The sequence below is a fragment of the Rattus norvegicus genome, chromosome 4 (genome assembly GCF_021556685.1).
Source record: "Rattus norvegicus strain SHRSP/BbbUtx chromosome 4, alternate assembly SHRSP_T2T, whole genome shotgun sequence".
Lineage (NCBI taxonomy): Eukaryota > Metazoa > Chordata > Mammalia > Rodentia > Muridae > Rattus > Rattus norvegicus.
The window spans coordinates 184400314-184420302 of NC_141537.1; the positions used below are offsets into that span (position 1 = coordinate 184400314).

General features: G+C 46.6%; 1 long non-coding RNA gene across 1 annotated transcript; it reads right to left on the reverse strand.

Annotated features, from left to right (window-relative positions):
- Positions 1 to 248: 248 nt before the first annotated feature.
- On the reverse strand, positions 249 to 8365 carry LOC148006356 (uncharacterized). Its single transcript, XR_015687175.1, has 2 exons — positions 8150 to 8365; positions 249 to 2971 (listed from the first exon to the last, which is right to left on the reverse strand). It is a non-coding gene; the product is annotated as an uncharacterized LOC148006356 (long non-coding RNA).
- Between the last annotated feature and the right edge of the window lie 11624 nt (positions 8366 to 19989).

The following is a 19989-nucleotide window of genomic DNA, read 5'->3' on the forward strand; positions in this document are numbered from 1 at the left end:
TGTGATCCTGATCTTGAGGCTGGGAGATACAAGTTTCTAACCTGGATCTTGAGGCATAGCAGCTATGAATCCCAGAAGCCCGAGGCAAGGAGATCTCTGAGTTCAAGGTCATTTGGAACAAAGCAAGTGCCAGCTCCAGGTGTGGTGCTACACAGCTTTAATCTGGGCCACACTGAAAGACTCTCAGCGAGAATCTTCCCTCAGGAGGGAGATCCTCAAGCCCCAATGACCAGTCCGAGTCCACAGGCTGCAATGTGCAAGAGGATTTTTATTGATCAGGAAACACAGGTATCTGTGGGCGTCCCAGTCAATTCGGAAGACTGGCGCGCCTAGCAGAACCAGGGTAGGCTTTTTATAGTATTTTGGGGAGCAGAAGCAGGCTTACAGAAGCAGATGCATGGTTACAGGGATGTGATTGGTGGAATAAATGAAACATACATGTACATTACCTATTTTGGCTATAATCATAACAATGAGTTAGCAAAAAGTACATGGTGGTCGGGTCTCCCGGGGGGTCAGGGACTGTTTCTTTTTCCCTGCCAGGTGGCCCATGGAGCAATGCCCATATTTTAGTCTAGTTTCTGCATTTTGTTTTCTTTTCGGGGCTATTTTGTCTCAATGCTGGGTCAGCTTGTCCCACAAAGCTTGGGACTCATATGAACTTCTTGAACTTTCTCATAAGGCTTATTTTAGTTTCAGGCCTGTGTATTAAAATTCATCTGTCATTTCTATGGTTGAGGGCCTAGGGATAGGCTTGTATAATCCCTTTTCTGGAAGGGGGTCTTTCATTCCCCCATTTTCTTTTTGTCCTTGAGTGGAATCTTTCACTCATTCATTGAGTCATTTAAGGTACTTCAGTCGGTTGTTGTTCTACTAATTGGTACTGTTGTCTTAACACAAAAGTTTGAATAACTGAAAGCCTATCTTTTATGAACTGTACTAATTTGTTTAGGATGCAGGGTCCAAATAGGAGAATCAGGAGAAGGATTATCAAAGGTCCCATCAAAGTTGATAGCAGGGTAGCAAACCATGGGGATCGATTAAACCACCCTTCAAACCATCCCTGCTGGGACTCAGACATCCTTTGCCTATGTGCTAAACGCTCACGGAGTTTGGCCATATTGTCCTTTACTATCCCAGTATGGTCAGCATAAAAGCAGCATTCTTCCTTTAGAGCAGCGCATAATCCACCTTCTCGGAGGAACATCATATCAAGCCCCCTTCTGTTCTGTAAGACCACCTCTGACAGAGATGTCAAAGACTTTTCTAAAGCACTTATAGATTCTTCGATTGCTTTCAAATCTGCATTCATAGCTGCTTGTAATTGACGGAAGTGGCCTGTCTCTATAAGGGCAGTCGTTCTTGTCCCTATCCCTGCAGCTACTCCTCCAAAGGTAATTCCTCCTATCAACAGGGCTAAAGTTAGAGTGATGGGCTCTCTCTTAATCCGTGGATGTTCCTCAAAATAAGAATACACATACTCAGGCTCATGATAGATGACTTTGGGCCAAATCTCTGTCAGTACACAATAATCAGATGTTTGATTTAAAATAATGGCTGAAATGCACGAAGTTAGTCCAGTATTACAGGCCCAATAAGTGCCTGGTGGGGCAGCCAAATAATATTTCCCAGTGGGAGCTTTTCTTGTGACATTGCAGAGTGCCTGATGAGTGGGTGGCACGGTTCCTATACAGAGCCCCTGTCCTGTGACCTCGGGCAGTGTCAATCTATGGTTGAGACTAGCAGAACATCTCTCTGGGGCTATAGTCTGGTTGGCGTAATTGCCTAAAACTGCTACTCCTTCATAGTAAGGTGGGCTGGAGACTAGACATAGCCAGCACTCTTGAGTTCTAAATGGATCTGAATAATTGAGAGTTAGATATGCACCCTTTACTAGATTAAGTAGCCGATCCCCTGTACCTGGGGCGTGAGTGGTCGGAGCGGCAGAATCTCTACTTGTGAAGGAGTGGGTTACTAGAGGGGTTTGAGTGAATCTAGGCAAATGGGCTGGAGCCGGAAGTAAGGGGGTTCTTTGATCCTTTAGGACTAGATTAGGTCCTACGGCTGGGGCAATTCACTCTCGAACCAGTTGGAGAGAAAACAACAGGCCCGGATGGGTCTGCCCAGGGGTATTGAGGCGGAGACCCCACCGTACCCCAGATTTCCAATCATGTTTCTTTCCTGCCTCAGTGAACCTCATTTGGATGTTGGATTCCCCAGCTAAGCCAGTAAAAGTCACGAGATCTCCCCCTTTAGCTTTCCAGGGTCCATTAGTATGAGTCTCACACCCCCATTTAGCACAGTAAAAGGTTTCTGGCCCCCCACATTGGGCGGTCCTTTTCCCTCCCGGACAGACATACCAACTAGAATGTCGGCAAGGGGGGTAAGAATTGCGGGGAGATTTCGCAGTACGTCCCCATGAATCTTTTGCCAACTGACATAAATCAAAGGTTAGAGTAGGCCACCAGGTGCCTGGAGAGTGAGCACCGTTGGCTAACACCTGTGTCCACCCCGTCTCCAGGTTGCCTATAACCCAAGAAAGGTTGACAACCTGGTGAGGGCTTGGTTGTCCAGCAACCCCCTCCCTCCAGCACAAGCTCAGGGTGATTAGTGACAGGAGTGTACGCGTGTGAGTCGCAGCTTTAAGGGGTTCCGGGTGCGTTGGGCTCTCCATGTCTGCTGTGCGGTGGCTTCCTCCGGTTGGGCTGCCTTGACGTGTGAAGAGTGGATCCACGCAGCAATTCCGTCCACCTTCAGGGCGGTTGGCGTCGTCAGGAGGACAGTGTAGGGTCCTTTCCACCGGGGCTCAAGATTCTTAATCTGGTGCCTGCGTACCCATACGAGGTCTCCCACCTGGAACGGGTGTGGCACAGTCGGCTGATCAAGTCTGTCCCGGTATGCCGCAGCTAGAGGTCTCCAGATGTCTCTTTGCATGAGCTGCAAAGCTTGTAGATGGGTTTCCAGGGAAGGGCTATTAGCAAGATTAGCAATATTGGAATTAAAGAAATCAATAAGTGGGGGTGGTGCCCCATATACTATCTCAAAAGGAGTCAACCCATGAGAGCCCGGTGTGTTCCGGGCCCTGTAAAGAACTAAGGGGAGGAGGGAAACCCAATCCTTTGTGCCAGTTGCAAGCGTAAGTTTGGATAAAGTCTCCTTAATTGTTCTATTCATACGCTCTACCTGTCCTGAACTCTGGGGTCTGTATGCACAATGTAGTTTCCAATCAATCCCCAGTAATTTGGCCACCAACTGACTTACCCGGGAAACGAAAGCGGGCCCGTTGTCCGATCCCAGGACTTGCGGCATACCATACCTGGGAAAAATCTCTTCAAGAAGTTTCTTGGTGACTACCTTTGCAGTCTCATGTTTGGTGGGAAAGGCCTCGACCCATCCTGAAAATGTATCCATAAACACCAGCAGATATCTGTAACCATACATGCCTGGTCTGATTTCAGTAAAATCAATCTCCCAATGGATGCCAGGACGATGCCCCCTGGGACGAGTCCCAATACCATTTTTCACCTTCCCTGGGTTCACTTGGGCACAAGCTTTACAGTTTTCAGTCGCTTCTCGCAAGGCCTGACCCTGTCCCAAAAGGTAAAGACCTACTTCCTCTCGCTCCAGGAGAGTTCTCATCTTCTTGATTCCCAGGTGAGTTAGTTTATGTAAATAAGATATTAATTCAAAAGTCAATTTTGTAGGCATGACAATCTTTTCTTTATAGACCCATCTTTTTAGTCGAGGAGAGTATACTGCCCCCATTTTCTTTAGGAGGTTTATGTCCTCTGAATCATATGGCCATGGGGAAACTTGCTCATGGTCATCTGCACTGACCAGAGTCAGGATCTGTCCTTTCTCCGCAGCCTTTCGAGCCGAAGCGTCGGCCAGCCGGTTTCCCCGGGCTTCTGGACTCTGTCCTTTCTGATGCCCTGGACAATGTATGATACTCAGTCCTTTTGGTAGGAATAGAGCCCTCAAGAGAGCTAAGATTTCAGCCTTATTTTTGATCTCTCTTCCTTCTGATGTAAGTAATCCCCGTCTCCGGTAGATTTCACCATGAATATGTGCGGTAGCAAATGCATAACGGCTGTCAGTATATACATTTAGTCTCTTACCTTCTGCCATCTTAAGAGCCTGTGTCAAGGCAATGAGCTCGGCTCGTTGAGCGGAGGTACCTGCAGGTAAGGCACTTGCCCAGATTACCTCATCTTCGGTGGTGATGGCAGCTCCGGCCCTCCGCTCCCCATCCGCAACATAACTGCAGCCATCCGTATACCAGGTGTAGTCAGCATTCGGAAGAGGCTGGTCCATTAGATCTGGTCTGGTTCCATGTGTTTCTGCTAAGATCTGCAGGCAGTCATGTGGCTCAGCTCCTTCCGGTAAGGGGAGTAGGGTAGCCGGATTCAAAGCCACTACTGGACCAAACTGGACCTTCTCCGTGTTTAACAACATAGCTTGGTAATGAGTCATGCGGGAATTAGAGAGCCATCGGTCAGGAGGTTGTTTTATCAGGGCCTCTACCGCATGAGGTGCCAAAATAGTCAGAGGCTGTCCTAGGGTCAGTTTATTAGCATCCTTAATCAGGAGTGCAATTGCTGCTACCATCCTCAGGCAAGGTGGCCATCCTGAAGCAACGGGGTCTAACTTCTTTGATAAATAGGCCACTGGCCGCTTCCAGGGCCCTAGTCTTTGTGTAAGAACTCCTTTTGCATAGCCTTTCTTCTCATCTACAAACAGCTCGAAAGGCTTGGTAACATCTGGGAGGCCAAGGGCAGGGGAGGACAATAAGGCACGCTTGATGTTGTCAAAAGCCTCTTGTTGTTGTGACCCCCATTGGAACAATGTCCCTTGTTTAGTAAGCGGGTATAGGGGAGCAGCCATCTCGGCGTAACCCGGGATCCAGAGGCGGCAGAATCCTGCCGTGCCTAAGAACTCCCTCAGCTGACGGGGGCTTTTTGGAACCGGGATGCCAGCCACAGTCTGTTTTCGAGCTGAGGTTAACCACCTCTGTCCATCTCTCAGCTGATATCCCAGATAAGTGACTTGAGTTTGACATATTTGGGCCTTTTTCGCTGAGGCCCTATAGCCCAGGCGCCCCAGAGTCTGTAGGAGGGATTCTGTCCCCAAACGGCATGCCCTCTCAGTGGCACCTGCCAAAAGCAGGTCATCAACATATTGCAGGAGTATAAGAGAGGGGTACTGGACTCGAAAATCAGCCAAATCTCGATGTAAAGCTTCATCAAACAGAGTGGGACTATTTTTAAATCCCTGGGGCAGTCTAGTCCAAGTCAATTGACCCGAAAGTCCCAAATCTGGATCTTTCCATTCAAAAGCAAATAAAGGTTGGCTTTCCGGGCTGAGCCGGAGACAAAAGAAAGCATCTTTCAGGTCCAAAACCGTATACCAAGTATGTGTGGGGGGCAGAGTACTGAGTAAGTTGTAAGGGTTTGGGACAGTCGGATGGATGTCTTCTACCCTTTTATTGACCTCCCTTAAATCTTGTACTGGCCGGTAATCTCCAGTTCCTGGCTTTTTGACAGGTAGCAAGGGCGTATTCCATGGCGACCGGCAAGGGACTAAAATGCCCTGGTCTAGAAGCCTTCTAATATGTGGTCTTATTCCCTGGTAGGCCTCCTGTGACATGGGATACTGCTTTATAGAAACTGGAACTGCCGTGGCCTTTAGTTGAATAATCAAAGGAGGCTGCTGAAGCGCTAGTCCCATTCCCCCAGTCTCTGCCCATGCTAGTGGGAACTTCGTGACCCAAGAGTCTATTTCTGTAGTTTGTGGCTTGTCATGTCCCGGTTCATATAATCTATATTCGTCCTCTAATTGAAGGGTCAAAACTTGGAGAGGGGTCCCCTGGGGACCAGTTATCCGGGCCCCTCCTTCTTCAAAATGAATTTGTGCTTTTAGTTTAGCGAGCAAGTCACGGCCCAGTAGAGGGTATGGACAATCCGGAACATGTAGAAAAGAATGAGTCACCTTACCAGTAGCCAGCTGAACCCGGCGGTCTGTTGTCCATCGATATGTCTTGCCACCAGTGGCTCCTTGTACCCAGGCTGTACGGTCACTGAGCTGTCCATGAGCCCGGGTGAGGACTGAATGTTGAGCTCCAGTGTCCACTAGAAAGGTAACGGGCTGCCCCCCTACTTCAAGAGTTATCCTGGGCTCAGGGGGGGGCTCCTGGCCCTGACCTCCCTAATCTTCATCTAGGGTCAAAAGGGAGGTCTCTGGCTTCTTCCGGGGTCCACGGGAGTTCTTAGGGTTCTTAGGGCAATCTCGGGCCCAATGTCCTTTCTCCTTGCAGTAAGCGCACTGATCCTTGTCCAGCTTCAGCCCCTTTCGATTTCCCTTCCTGTCTCCCTTCCTTCCCTGACTCTGAACTACGGCGGCCAAAATCCGATTCAGCTCCTTGCTCCTCTTTTTCTCCCTCTCATCTTTCTCCCTACGTAATCTTTCCTCCTTCTCTTCTTGGGTCTCTCTCTTATTAAAAATCCTTTCTGCTTCCTTAAGCAAGTCCTGCAGTGTATAACCCTGTAGGTTTTCTAACCTCTGTAACTTAGCCCTGATATCTGGCGCAGCCTGCCAGATAAAGGACATAGAAACACTCGTCATCTGCCCTGGGTCATCTGGATCATAGGGTGTGTACATGCGATAGGCCTCTTTTAGTCTTTCTAAGAAAGCTGAGGGGGTCTCATCGGCCCCCTGTAATACCTGCTTCACCTGAGCCAAATTGGTTGGGCGCCGGGCAGCCCCTCGGAGACCCGCTAAAAGCAACTGGCGGTAAAGGCGTAGGTGTCCCCTACCATCAACCGTATTGAAATCCCAGTTTGGCCTTGTGAGTGGAAATGCATCATCAAGTGCATCAGGCAGTTGAGTAGGACGCCCATCATCTCCCAGGACATGCTTCCTGGCTTCCAGAAACACCCTCTGTTTCTCCTCCGAAGTCAAAAGGGCCTGTAAAAGCTGCTGACAATCATCCCAAGTGGGCTGATGTGTAAGTAAAACAGATTCTATTAATTCAGTAAGGGCCACTGGGTCCTTGGAAAAAGGGGGGTTGTGCTGCTTCCAGTTGTAAATATCGGCCGCGGAGAAAGGCCAATACTGGGTCTGCCCTCCCGTTCCCTGTCTAAGGGGAAAGGCCTGCGAAGTCGAATCCGGTACTGTTTCCCGCTTATGGCGTAGTCTCCCTGCTATTGGAGAGGATGCTGCCTCAGACTGGGGTTCAGCTTCTGGGAGGGCAGACGATCTTGCTTCTGCCTCCTGAGGTGACCTGGTAGATACAGGGTATGGAGGAGGCTCCTCAGATAAGAGATCTATAAGGGGAGAGTTAGAATCTTCCGGAAGCACCGGCTTAGGTTTAGATGTAGTTTTAGGAGATTCCTTCTTGGTCCGGACAGGAAAGAGAGAGGAAGGGGTTGAGAGAGGAGCAAGTGGGGCCGAGGGAGTAGGGGGCCAACTTAAATCTACAAATGGTTGCACCCAAGAAGGGGGCTCAAAGGCAAGGCTTTCCCAGGTGATAATGTAAGGCACCTGGTCAGGATGTCCATGTAGTCCTTTATGGAAGATCTGATCCTTGACCTGTAAAATAACAGTTTTGTTAAAAGTACCATCCACCGGCCATCCGGCTCCAAAAGTGGGCCACTCAGAAGTGCAGAGAGTCTGCCACTTCCCCTTCTTAATTTCGACCCCTTGTTCATCTGCTCGGTCCCGGACGTCCTTCCAGTGGTCGAGAGTAAGACTCAACGGCGTTGTTAAAGACTGTCCCATGTTAGTTTCAAGGTAAATTAGAGAGCAAACAAGACAAACACACCCAACAATCAAACAAGCAACAGTCAAGCGCGCCACTCGGCTATGGCGCAAAATTGAAAGTAAAAAGTAGGAGGGACGCACTGAGGGTCCGGATCCCTCACCCTCCACCAAAACTACGTATCCTTCTGATACGGACTGAGCTCCGACAAATCGGGCTCCAAACACCCTTGGAACGTCTTCCAGGGCTGCGGGGGAGAAGTCTGAGCTCGTCAGCTCCTTCTCTGGCCCGCCCAAATACAAATGGTCTAGACCCAAGCCAAGTAACTAAGCATTTACAGAACAAGTCACAAAGCGAAACAAGACAAGACAAGACAAATGCTGGCCAGCTTACCTCCCGGTGGGTGGTCGGTGGTCTCTAGGCAGAGGATCTCCGATCCCGGACGAGCCCCCAACTGAAAGACTCTCAGCGAGAATCTTCCCTCAGGAGGGAGATCCTCAAGCCCCAATGACCAGTCCGAGTCCACAGGCTGCAATGTGCAAGAGGATTTTTATTGATCAGGAAACACAGGTATCTGTGGGCGTCCCAGTCAATTCGGAAGACTGGCGCGCCTAGCAGAACCAGGGTAGGCTTTTTATAGTATTTTGGGGAGCAGAAGCAGGCTTACAGAAGCAGATGCATGGTTACAGGGATGTGATTGGTGGAATAAATGAAACATACATGTACATTACCTATTTTGGCTATAATCATAACAATGAGTTAGCAAAAAGTACATGGTGGTCGGGTCTCCCGGGGGGTCAGGGACTGTTTCTTTTTCCCTGCCAGGTGGCCCATGGAGCAATGCCCATATTTTAGTCTAGTTTCTGCATTTTGTTTTCTTTTCGGGGCTATTTTGTCTCAATGCTGGGTCAGCTTGTCCCACAAAGCTTGGGACTCATATGAACTTCTTGAACTTTCTCATAAGGCTTATTTTAGTTTCAGGCCTGTGTATTAAAATTCATCTGTCATTTCTATGGTTGAGGGCCTAGGGATAGGCTTGTATAATCCCTTTTCTGGAAGGGGGTCTTTCAACACCTTCTGCTGGGGACCTACATAAGGACATTGGAAGAAGGAAGACTCTCGTTTCTTTGCCTGCTTGCCTTGTGGGACCGAGCCACTGCTTGATCCTTGGACTTCCATTCACAGCTGCTGCTGACCACTGTTGGGGAGTTGGACTATGGACTGTAAGTCATCAACACATTCTCTTACTATATAGAGACCACCCATAAGTTCTGTGATGCCAGAGAACCCTGACTAATACAGAAGTTGGTACCAGGAGTGGTTCTAGAGGAGCAGAAGTATAAGGATGAATCTTTTAAGAATCTGGAATTGGATTAATAATTCACCAGCATCTTCAACTACTGAAACCTCTCCAGATACTCTCCTGGGAGCTCAGAGAATATTGAAGATCCATGGTTGAAAATATATTTCAAACTTAAAGAAGCTAATGTCTTTGATTATCTTGATGGATTAGGTGACTCAGTGTACAAAACTTTCTACATGTTGGGGGAAAATTGAAAAATGACTTTGCTGGCTTGTTGCTTTTAGTATCTCTGGAAAAATTAGTGAAGGAAAAGAATGAGCTGTATGATAAAATCAAAAAGCTCCAGATGCAAGTACACAATCTAAAGGTTTCTAAGCTTGCCCTTGAAGAGAATCTTCTCTCCAGCAGCCATAGAGCTTGAGTTGCAGAAAATCAAACTAAAGCCTTCATTATAAGGCTGGGTGAGTTATAGCAAAATTCCAGTCTCAGCCTCAGAGGGTGTCAGCAGTTAAAGTAAGGACATTAATTGGCAAAAAATGGGATCCTATAACTTGGGATGGGGATGTGTGGGAGGACCCTGTTGAAGCAAAGAATTTTGAAATCTTCAAATTCTCAATGGTTCACCACACCTGAGGAAGCAGTACCCTCAGACCCACCCCTTGAAATAATTCCTCTTCCACATGAGGAAATTAACCCTCAGAGTCTGATAAACCGGCAGGGACTTTCGTGGAAGAAAATGCCAGACTAGACAATATTGATGTTTCTCAAGGTCCACCAATAGTTTCTTCTAGATCCATAACCAGACTCAGGGCAAAATAGGACCCTAGAGGGGAGGTAGAAAGTGTAGTCCATGAGGAAATGTGCTACACTACTAAGGAGCTTAATGAGTTTGCTAATTCATTCAAGCAGAAGTCTGGGGAATATGTGTGGGAAAGGACTTTGAGAGTGTGGGATAATGGTAGAAGGAACATAAAACTGAAAGGAAAATTATACACATTTAAGATTTAACAATATGAAGTTAAAAGAGTAAGTTTCGAAATTCACAAACTCAGGGCTAAGCACTGTGAAAAGCAAGTCCAGGCAGCCCCGTAACTATGCATCTGCTTCTGTATGCCCGCTTCTGCTTCCCCAAACCCTATAAAAGCCCCATGCTGGAGCTGCTGGGCACGCAAGTCCTCCAAAGAGACTGTGTGCCCGCAGGTACCCGTGTTTTCCAATAAACCCTCTTGCTGATTGCATCCGAGTGGACTCGGCTCGGTCATTGGGCGCTTGGGTCTCCTCCTGAGGGAAAGGTCCTCTTCGGAGGTCTTTCAAAACTAGATCAGGCTGAGTTTATTGACATAGGCCCTCCCAGTGGAGATTCTAGATTTAATATGGAAGCTTGTGAAGTTAAAAAAAGAAAAGGTGTCAGAAGTCTGTTTGAATGATTGGCTGAGTGTTTATAAAAAGATGGCCTACTGAGAGGGAGTTGGGGATTTCCTGATATTTCTTGGCTTAGTGTTACCAGAGGGATTTTACGGCTCAGGGAAGTTGCAATGCTAGAGTGGATATGATGGGAAGGCCCAGAAGATATGCCCTTCACGAAACCTAACTACCACTTGTAGTAAAAAATAAAAAAAAGGCAGTGGAACCAGTTCTTGCACATACCATGGCGATCGTGTTCTCTCACCAGTTCTGGCTCCAGTGGGCCATTGGAACTAGCACTAATTTATCTCAGTGGTTCCACCCTGCCCCCATCTACTTTCTGATCTGCTGTCCAGGAACCACTCCAACACTGCAAATTCCATGGCTGGCCTGGTGCCTCCTGCCATTATACACTCTCTTGAATTCAATTAAGTCGCCACATGAAAGAACACATCACACAATATCCTCTGATCCAACTGATACAATATAATTTGCTCATCTAGACAACACAAAATCCTGTATACACCTATCCCTTAAGAATAGTCATAACAGGGGTTGGGGATTTAGCTCAGTGGTAGAGCGCTTGCCTAGCAACCACAAAGCCCTGGGTTCAGTCCCCAGCTCTGAAAAAAAAAAAAAAAGAAAAGAAAAGAAAAAAAAAGAATAGTCATAACAACCCGTAATATGTGCAGAGGGGAATCTTAACATCTGCCTCCATGTTCTTTCGGCTCCTTCCTTGCTCTAGCCACCTCAGCCTCTCTAAAAATTTTCTCATCCAATGACAGGCCTAGTTCCACCCTGCACCTGCCTTCATCTGCATAATGACATCAACCTTCCAACTGAATTCCAACGACTAACTTAACTGACAAACTGACACCCTGTGCTCTTTTAAGTAGCCTCTCCTGTGCTGTTCTTGTGAAAGTTGAGTATATCTTATTTTGTCAATGCTTTCTCTGATTTGTCACCTTATCTGTTCCTCAATTAGACAACATTGTTTGGGATTGAAGGTGTGTATTAAGGGCATGTCTGTATTCAAGCCAGAGGGAAGGTGTGCCGCATGTCTGCATTCCAGCTAGAGCCCATAGACCTACAAAGTCTTGAATGTGATCAGAGCAGCCATGCTATGGGATTAAAACTCCTCTACAGTGATTTAAGAGGGCTCAGGCAGGCCTGGGCCCAGTGACTGGGCCCAAAGTCCTCCAGCTTTGGGAGGCAAGAGAGTCTGTGCAGTTGCTATAGTCAGTTGAAAGACCTTAGCCAACATCAGGTTCTTTTGTTTGAGGCTTTTTAGTCTCTCCCATGGTACACACCTTGAAGGCCACCTCTAAGACTTCTTCATTTAAGTTTGGCTCTAATGTTAGGGGAACTCTGGGAGAAGTAGGTCATGAACAGTTGTTTTCCATCAGGGATTTTGGGATCCAGATTGGTATTGTTAGGGTCCAAGAAATGTCCCACAAAATACTCAGACACTGATGTCAGTTAAACAGAGATATTTTATTGAATGTGATTAGTCATGGACTGTCTTAGTTTGGGTTTCCATTGCTGTGAACAGACAATATGACCAGGGCAACTTTTATAAAGGACAACAGTTAATTGGGGATGGCTTACAGGTTCAGAGGTTCAGTCCATTTATTGTCATGGCAGGGTGTCTGGCAGCATCCAGCTAGGGCATGGTGCCAGAGGAACTGAACATTCTACATCTTGTTCTGAAGGCAAAGAGAAGTCTTGCTTCCAGGCATCTAGGAGGGGAGTCTGAAATACTACCCCACAGTGACACACTTCCTCCAAGGTTACACCTACTACAACAAGGTCACATCTACTAATAGTGTTCTGCAATGGGCCAAGCATATTCTAACCACCAGAGAGACACAGGTCAGAATCAGGAGCTGAAACTGCAACCCTAAGTCAGAATGCTACATATCTTTTATGGCTGAAATCTACAAACATCTGTGCCAAATTATCCTACCAATCAGGATTTAGGAATATGGGACTTCCTTAGGAATGTCTTTGTGGTAGACTTATCCTCTTCCTATTGGTTGGGTTATTCAATTGTGGTGGGGCAACTTACCTAGCATTCATGTCTCAACTTGCCAAACAGGATGTCAGTTTCCAAGGGAGGTCTTTAATATTTAATGCATATGAATACACTGTAGATGTCTTCAGACACTCCAGAATAGGATAGCAGATGCCAATAAAGATGGTTGTGAGCCACCACGTGGTTGCTGAGAATTGAACTCAGGATCTCTGGAAGAGTGCAGTCAGAGCTCTTAACTGCTGAGCCATCTCTCCAACCCTCCCAGGGAGATTTTAAGAACTTAAACTTTACTGTGATTGGTTCTAAAGTAGGGCAATGGCTTGGGGGAGTTTCCAAGATCACCAAAGCATAGCACATAACAACGTACAATCAACTCAGGCATGAGAAAGTTTCCTAGTAACAGTACATAAGAAAGTTTACTTAAAAAGCATAAGATGGCTGGCTGCAGGCACAAGACAAAATGGCTACAGTAACATCAGATGGCAGCAGTTATCCAGGCCTTAACGGTATATTAGAAAAGGGCCTTTATAAGGGGGCCTAGGGTTTTTATGACTTGTCGTCCTAGAGGATTATTGCATTTTTCATAATTTACTGTTTTAATCGTTGCCTTAGAGAGACCAGTCAAATGTCAAGTTATACATTGATCCCTAACTAGAATACCCTCACTACCTCTCCAGAGTGTTGTAGTTCCTTTCAAGGTCCCAGTTGGGGACTTAGGGAGTGGTTTTGATGCCTTGATCGGGACTCTGCATGTGAACACTGAAGATTCTGTTCCCCAAGTGGTTCTTGATCAATCAATAAAGATGCTAGCCAATGTGCTGGGGAGAATAGGCAGCACATTCAGTTTTCCCGCAGATAGGCAGGCTAGCTAGTAGGGGAGAAGAAAAAATTGCCTTGCTTCAGAGGGGGGATAAAGTCATCAGCCATGAGAAATCTAGGTGGAGTGGTCGTTGGCGGAATCCACAGCTGGGCCTGTGTTAGCAGGCAGTAGGTTAGGAACATAACTAAATCTGAGGGCAGATTTAGGGTGTTGAGCTGGGAGTGAAGGAAGGCTTAGAAGAACCTAGCCATTGAGCTAAAGCATGAAGAAAATAAACTAATGTGTGTGTGACTTTCATCCGTGGATCTAAGGGAACCTAGGCAGGGTTGGTAGCGAGGTCCATTAGAGCCTAAAGTAGGGTAGTAAAAGCTACAGCCTCAGCCCTGATTGGGCGAACAGCATTCATTTAGTGAATTTCATTTGCATATGCGCTAGAAAGTTGTTGGTGAGAATCTTTAAATGTCATGGAAAATGCGGCTGTAAGAGTGGATGATATATTGGAACTGTAGAAGGTGGGTGAGTTAACAGTGAAAGATCCCCATCTCTTCTGTTTCTTAGAGAAAGAGAGATCAGTAAGAAAGTGGCTGTCCCTACATTGGAGAACTGGGGCTGGGCTAGGCCAGGTAAAGGAAGGCTAAGGGGATCCCATGGTGGAGCAGGAGCAAGTAGCAGGAGAACTGAGGCCTGTCATTGGGCTAAAAGTGGGTGTCAGAGAGTGGTAATTGGGGTGCCCTGTCTCTGGAGAGGGAGGAGGAACTGAAGGGAGCTGAGAATTGAGGCCAATAAGGGTAAGGCTTATTAACTTGATTGGAAGCAGGTTCTGCTTCCTAGCAGTTAGGCAGAGACGAGGGCTTGGAGTAGAGATCAGAGAATGCTGGAACATAGGGAATAAGGAATCTCTATTTCCCTGATATGAATAATGGGATCTCAGGTGCAGTTAGGCGGCCATTTTGATTGGTTATCTCAGGGATATTTAGGCCAAATATGATTGCAAAAGTGAATAATTTTGGGGCCCTTCAGTTGGGTGCCAGGTGGAGAGACTGAAGGTTTTCAAAGAGGTATTGTAGGACCCCCTCTCGGGAGACCCCACTCTAGTCGCGGGATTGTACTCCCCCAAGAAACGCGAGAGACCGGCTCTTGATGTAAGGCACACGAGGCAGTTTATTATCAGAGCTCTGGGACGGTTCGTATCTCACACAGGAGACAGAGGAGTCGACCCCCAGACTCGAAATTCAAGGATTTTTATAGGGAAGGCAAGGGGATTCAGTGTGGTTGTATTTGATTGGTTAATTCATACATCAGCAAGGGAAATGGGTACAAGGTCATATCAGCAAGCAGTACGTGCGGGCTGGAATGTTCATAATGTAGGAGAGCGTCTTATCTCTATTTGTAGAGCAGGGAGTTTGGTAGTGGCTAGCTAGTTCCTGGAACAATCCCATGACCTTGTTTTTAGGCTTGTCCGGGCATATCTCAGGCCCGTTCTGTCCTGTCCCTTTGTCTACTGTTCTTTTGTAGTTTTTATGAAGTTTTTATTTTAATTTCTTTAGTATCCCAAGTGGTAATGAAAGGGTATGTATAATACAATTCCCATGGTTGGGGGTGGTGTTGAAGCAGTGGTAGTTGATGGCGTCCTCAGGTCGGGTCTAAGAGCCTGAAGAGACTCATACCTGGTACCAGGCCAAAAGGTTTTCCAGAAGGCAATGAAAAACTGAACTCAGGAACGAGATCTCATCCATGGGAAATGAACTGGGAACAGTGTCTCATAGTAACATGAAAGCTATGAGGGCATTGAGAAGCTATGGGATTACAGGCAGCTCTTGAAGGGGAGGCAGGAGGGGTGGGGCATGAATGGTTTACAATAATCCAATCAGGCCTAGGGAAGCTGTAGAATTGCATCTCTGAGGTTGTGTTGTGGAACCAAAGGAAAATTCCACAAGCTACACCCCTCCCCTGATGGGTACATCGAGGCACACAGGATTGGTTGGAACCATTTGCCCTTTAACTTCATTGGTCCATGTCGTGGTCACATTGTCTTTGGTGACTGGAGCAATGCTGTGGTTTTGGGCGGTGGAAAGTCCCTGCTGGTCATAGGACCATGAGGACAGGGGGTAACTAGGTCATAAAACCACAAATGGGTGGGTGAGGTATAACTGGTGGAATTTCCCGGCAGGGGAGTTTTTCTTAGGGGAGGGGTGTAGCTTGTGGAATTTTCCTTTGGTTCCACAATATGGGTGTGTGTGTGTGTGTGTGTGTGTGTGTGTGTGTGTGTGTGTGTGTGTGTGTGGTATGGAGGGGGTGTCCGTGAAGAAGGCCCGCGGTAGCCATAAAGACCTTGGCTGGGGGTACCCTCACTTCCAAGAGTATCAGAGGGTACCAAACACTCAATGGTCACTTCCTCTGACTTAGGGAAACTTACCGAGTGGCCCCTGGTGGATGAGGTGAGCCAGAAGATGAGTCTTTGTGGTCTGAAGATAAGGGACAGGGTCCCAGTGTGGCTCAGACCCTGAGAGGGAGCACAGGCACCGGGAGAGCCTTTAACATCAATGTAAGGGCTTTTCTGGAACAAGGGCATCTTGGCAGTCCAAAGGCAACGAACACCACAGATTCACCCCATGGAACAAACTTCACATTAGAGATTTATTGGGGGAGAAAAACAGCGAGGTCACCACTTCTAAACAGGAAGAGAAACAGCAGGGAGTCGGACTGAGGGGAAGGCGTTATAAGGTTTTGGGAGCATGCGCAGAAAGTATCTTAAGATGGAAACGTTGTTTGTCAGTTAAGGAGGATTGGGAATTTTTCCAAGTCTCTGAGCTTGGCGTCAAACCATGGGCAGGTGGTTCTTCTTTCGCTAACTTCTTGGACTTGGGGTCAAGGCAGGGTTAGGATGTTCTTTCCCTGTCTTTTACCCTAGAGTTATATCTCCGACTAGCGGGCTACACTGTTATTGAAGCAGCTGGTCCAAAAGAGGTATATGTGTTTAATTTATTTGGCTAACTAACTCATAATCTTGTAGAGTTGAAGAGACAAAAAGCAGCCATGACTACACATGCGCGCGCGCGCGCGCGCGCGCGCGCGCACACACACACACACACACACACACACGCCCCCGTGTGCGGAGAAAGCAGAAAATGTCCTTGATGTGATAAGATCCCCACCCTTAAGCTATGGGAAAGATACAACCAAGCGTTCCCAGCAGTCAAAAAAGAGACACAACAGCTGTGGCCAGCTTGCAACAGGAAAGAATGCACTGCTCACTGATAACGGGAAAAGTTATCCCTTTCCAGGTCAAAGAGGTCCTTTTCCAGATGTATGGTCCCTCGTAGTCTGAACAAGCATTATCAGTTTGAAGGATAGCATTTCTTAACCCCTTTACCTAATCATGTAACTCCAAGGCTCAGAAGCCCCGGCTTTTTGATTTTGATGGCTGGACCTTGGCGGTCACAAGTCAGACTCAAGGAAGGGGCCAAATAAGAAGTTTAGTGGTTTAGCAAAAGAGAAGGGAGAAAGGGCAGATCCTGTGCCATGTTTGGACCTGTCAGGACCCTTCAGCATTTTCTATTTTTTTTTCTCTGTATAACCCTATACAGGCCAGGATAGACTCATTCACTCACAGAGATCTGTCCGCTACTCTTTCCCAGATGCTGGGATTATAAAAGTGTGTGCCACTAAACGCATAGAAGGTGCGTTTTCTTTCATGTACTTTGTAGATGGTGTTGCCATCCCATTTGCAGATCATGATAATAAGATCGTCAACGTCAACAGCTTATTTTTATTGAAGCCTGCCCCAACCAGCTGTAGCTATTTTGTTCCATGCCTACCAGCTATTTTATATTGTTGCTATAATATGTCTGCTAGTCATTGACACAGAAAAATAACTTGACTCAGAACTAGGCCCTGGTAAGAACATATCCTGTTGTGTTCTGTGTGATTTGTTAATCTTCAGAAATTCCACAAAGCTCTAGGTAGGACCCATCAAATTAAAGATCAATATGAACTGTAATGTCTAAAATGGCTTGAGACAGAGCTGGCCACCACATAGCACTTCCTGCATCTACGTATGAACTCGTTTTTTTGGGTTTTAGCCTCTATAAGCTAACAGAGAAAGATATTTGGTGTCCCAAATTCTGAGCTATGACTCTTATCAATCTTAGGGTGTGTGTTCAATAAACCATATCTGTCTGACTGAGATCAATGTTAGTGTGGTTTGTGGGGTGACTTCTGGACCCCAACAATCCTCACTGTAGTTGACCCATGATTACCAGTCAACGTAGGTACCTGGAATGGGAGTCTGGGAATTAAAGGACAGGGACCAGAGAAGAATGGAGCCAAGACAAATTTCTGATCAAGGCTCAACTTTATTGCGAGAAACAGCAGGCTTATAAAGGCAAAAACCACAAACCCAACCCCTAGACATAACTGACAACATAAATTACCTCATGCAGGGAAGCCAATGGCATAGATTTTCATTTGTGAGCACAGGTCCTTCTTTTTTTTTTCATAATTTTATTTATTATATATAACTACACTGTAGCTGTCTTTAGACACACCAGAAGAGGGCATCAAATCCTATTATAGATGTTTATGAGCCACCATATGGTTGCTGGGATTTGAACGCAGGGCCTTTAGAAGAGCAGTACAGTGCTCTTAACCACTGAGCCATCTCTCCAGCCCAACACAGGTCTCTCTTAAAAGGTGAAACTGAGATCAGGCCAAAAACAGAACTCCCAACCTGGCCGGGAAAATTCCACCAAGTGCTGTGATAGCAAAAATAGCTGATGGGGCAACTCCTGCTATGCAGGTTTGGACACAACCTCCACACCTCACAAAACTGCAACTTGTCTGAAATGCATTTTCAGGCTCATCCCACCCAACTGAATCCCTAATGTTATGGTTTGACGCCCTCCCCTGCAGAGGAGCTGTATCCCTTTTGTCTTATGCCTGCCAACTATTTAATATTGTTTCTATAACATGCCCACCAGTCATTGACACCGAGAGGTGACTTGGCTTGGAGTAGTGATATGCTGGCCATGTGCCTTCTTTTGTTCTGAATGCTCTGTATGAGGTTTGCTAATCTTAAGAAATCCCACAAAGCTTTAAGTAGGACCCATCAAATCAATGGTTAGTATGAACTGTTATGTCTAAAATGGCTTGTCAGAGATGATCATCGTGCAGTCCTTCGTACAACTGGATTGGAGCTCCCTGTGGTTTTTGTGGCTGACATTGAAGAATGCTACTAATATTACAAAAAGTTACGATTATAATACTCATACTATGTTATCCCATACATACCTTACCTGGGACCAATCAGCTTAAAGGGTAGCTGGTAATACTTTGCCTAGTAAGCCTACTGCTCCCCTTCTTGCACTTCAAACTTTTGAACCTGTTTTTCCTATAAAAAGCAGACTAGGACTACAATTATGTTTCCCAGTTCTTTCAGCCGGCCTGTACATTCATTAATAGGGTATGTGTTCAGTAAGCTATTCTTGCTTAACTGAGATCAGTGTTCATTTAGCTTTGTTGGGTGTCCTGTCCTGCAGGACAGTCAATGAGGGTCCAGAGGGTACCTGGAAGAGAATGGGGGACAAGAGGCGTAAAGAAGGATGCCAAGACAAGAGTCTGATCAAGGCAACAAATTTTATTTTTTCCCAAGGCTGAATTTATACCATAGCAGGGGTAACCCGAGGGAGTGGGGGAAGTGGGAAACATTTATGAAGGCCAAGGACATAGTGCTCTTGTAGTCAGTTGATGTCAACAGGATGTTGGTTGTTCAGAAAGGTCACATGTTTGTCCTATTGTTAGGCATCTTGATGTCAGATGTATTTTTCAGGAAGGTCAGAAGTTTGTCATATCACTAGTCATACTGATCACCAGATTTGTATGAGTCTTCTGAAACTGACTGGGGGTTTTCCATGAACCCAGTTATACTTAGTTCTAACTATAATATTAACATCAATAATGGAGGGTTTTAAGGGCACCGCTCCCAACATGAATAGCTGAAGAATGATACCCCAGACTCATAGTATGCAAAAGCAAAGAACACATTTGGCTATTTGGCCAAATTGCTCCTTTCAGTTTGTGTGGTGATTCCTTAACCCCAACAGTACATTTCCACTGGCCCTTGGCGTTTTACTCCATAAGCCTTCAGGTGATTCTGAAATGTTGTTCAAAAACTCATCCCTCTTGCCTACCCACTCAAGGCCTGAACCTGGCTTTCAGCCTGTACAAGTTAACTGTTATATGACCCATGTACCAGGAAGTTTGTGTTCCAGGAACTCGGAGGCATCATGAGATCAGATAGCTGTACTCCAAGGGCATAAATGACCTCCTCCACCCTGTAACTGTTGGACCCCCGAATCGGAAGCCCTTCTCAAGTCTCGGATATTGGGAATCCCCGAAGAACACTTGAGACACTTCTTGTTGCAAAAGCATGAGGTATCTTTAATGGCGGAGCTCCAGGCCGACACGTGTCTCTCGAAGGAGACAGAGGAGTCGACCCGGACTTTTAGAAGCAAGGGGTTTTTACAGGGTGAGGAACAGGGGGATGGGGAGAGTTGGCGCAGCTACAAGTGATTGGCTCATTCAAACATAGCAGTGAGATCACAACACAGCAGAAGAGTACGTGCTGACTGGGGCGTTCGGGATTTTAGAGCCAGGGGCTTATCAGGGTTTGA